Source organism: Hevea brasiliensis, chromosome 9 (assembly GCF_030052815.1).
Source record: "Hevea brasiliensis isolate MT/VB/25A 57/8 chromosome 9, ASM3005281v1, whole genome shotgun sequence".
NCBI lineage: Eukaryota > Viridiplantae > Streptophyta > Magnoliopsida > Malpighiales > Euphorbiaceae > Hevea > Hevea brasiliensis.
The window spans coordinates 38,090,712-38,093,473 of record NC_079501.1 but is presented as its reverse complement, the minus strand read 5'-3'; positions in this window follow the sequence as shown (position 1 = coordinate 38,093,473).

Below are 2,762 nucleotides of genomic sequence, written 5' to 3'. Positions count from 1 at the left end.
TTTTATACGGCTTATGGGAGTGATCTTGTTTAGACTTCTGATATATGACACGCATGGGATGAGTTGAATGTATTGTTCACTCAGGATAGATAATGTGCTTTCTTATGATTATGACAGTAGAACCTAAAATTTCTAACTAAATCATGATCTCTGCACTTTTCATTGTTTCACTTAATTCTCTTAATTTGAATTTGGATCCAATTTCCATGCAATATGAGCGGACGAATGCTTTTAGATCTTTTTGATGCGCCTATTTATGTGCATCCCGCTGTGATGAAGTCACTTGTGTATGTGAGCATAGTTATTAAAGGCTTAAAGTGTACTAAGCCGCCAAGGGATAGGCGCAAAGCGCAGCCGCGTGCCTAAGCGAAGTGAGACACAACAGAAAAGAAATTCAAAGTCAAATAAATCTGAATATTTTATCACATTTCAAATAATATAAAACTAAAAATAATAATAATTTATAAGCATTCAAGTATTAATATATTAAAATTTAAATAGTCTTTTAATGTTTCAAAACTAAAATCAAGCAACTATAAAATAACTACTCTTCAATCTTCATCAAGAGTAGCATCATAATCTTCTTCATCTTCTTTTACACCTTCATCCTATTAACACTCATCTTCAAAATCAATATTTTCATCATCTACCTCATCTTTTAGAACTAAAGGAGTATCATTGAGTTCTCGAGTTAGATTAGCATAGGTCTTGAAATAGGTATAGGTGTAATATTTTTTTTTTAAAAAAGAAAATGAGTGGTAGTGTAAAATGAAAATATAGGAGGTTTGTGATTCTAAGTGTGATAATTTGATGAGATTTTAGTGACTAGTTATCTTTGGCGATATTAATTTTAAAAACTTTTAGGTTAATAAATTTCGAGTTGAGTAGCAATGTTTTTCGTCAATGGAAGTGCTCGTCAAAGGTGAAAATAAAAAAGGTATGTCTTTCTAGAGCCTTGCTCCTAGAGTAAGGCGCACACTTCGGTACATAAGGCGAGAGTTTGGTGAATGTCGCTTGCCTTTCTCCTATAGAGCACTAGGCTAATAACTATACATAGGAGGCCTTGTTTGGTTCAAATTCTTTATTTCCTGGGAAGTGAACTTCCTAGGAAGATCATAACTTACCCTCATGGGATAAGTAAGTTATTTTCTTGGAAAGTGAAGGAAATGGCTTCTTTGACTTCTTAGAAAGTTGAGATAAAATGTCAACCAAACAAGTTAGATTCTCACGCTTCCTATAAACTTGAAGTTCTCTAGTTAAGTTACCCCAACCAAATAAGGCGGAAAGATTGTCCTCCTTGTTATGTGTTATTATTAACTAAATATTGTCCCTAAATTTCCTATTTTAACTGGAAATCTTATAAGAATTCCTTCACCTAATTTGGCTATGGGTTACAGTAGTACACGAGGTGGGGCTTTCAAGTTTGTGAAATGGAAGGACCTTGGCACAAGGGATTTGTCCTACCCAACAATCTCTTTAGTTAGCTTTTATTTAATTTTAATTATTTTGAAAACAAATTTAAATTTAATTATTTATTAAAAAATTAATTTAGATCATTATTATTTTTTATTGAGATATGGAGTGTTATTAAAATGTGACACCCCTTACCCGTCTACAGTATAGCCGAGCAAGATATGCCACACATTGTGCAGGAACACCATAATTCATCTTCGTTATTTTTATCCTTTCTTAATTTATTTATTCATGGTTATAAAGTGTAATTTGTGAAATTTGACTCATTTAAGTCATTTATTGAAATTATAAATTCATTTGAGGTTTCGAAAATTTTATAGAAAATTCGGCAGAGTAATGGCTAAAAATGGATAAAACAGTTCTTCGGAACCTGTGAAAAACGCTTTCAATACATTTCCAATCATTCTCAAACTCCATTTGTATCAACATAATCTCAATATTCTCAATAATTTCTCACAACTTTTTCTATTTGACATTCATTCATTTCACATGATAATCATGTTCAAATCATATATAAATACTAAATTTTCATTTATAAACATAAATTACAAATATTTGTATTAATACCAAAATATATTACATGAGTTTCAACTATACATGAGAAAATAAAAGTTTAATTACAAAATACAAACAGTATAAAATACCAAAATGGGACCTGGTGTCCTACCAATGCATTGAAGTCTGTGAGGTGATACGAACACTATGTAGAACTGTGAATGGCCTCACCCAGTCTGTGGTCTACTGGGTTTTCTGTCCAAATCTTCAGTACCTACGCGTTGCAAAAGCGACGCGCTAAGCATAAAGCTTAGTGGTGTCAATAATACAAGAAAATATAATATGCAAATAAAAGTAAAAATTTTCTAGTTATTGTATTTATAAGAAATAAATAATTACTAACTTATTGTTTATTCGAAGGCTAATTATATTTTATGATATTAACTCCTTCTAGCATGTTATTAATCGTTTTCTTGATGATTTTGAACTTTTTTTTATTGTAATCATTCTTGTTCTTTATCTTGATATTTAATTTCCTTACTTTCTTTAATAATCAATTCAATTACATTTATACTTTTCCATGCCCAAGTAACCTATACAAATTGACCGGACTGGATAAATGGGTAAACTAGCACTGAGTACTAGGTACCTCAGGCCGTCACACCATCGGTCACAATGTGTCTCCCGGTGTGCAGACAGAATGGCTAATAAGCCATAAAAGTAATAATGCATAAAGTTAACATTATAATCAGTATAGCCATAGGCTATCATATCACAGAATGGCATGAAGCCAT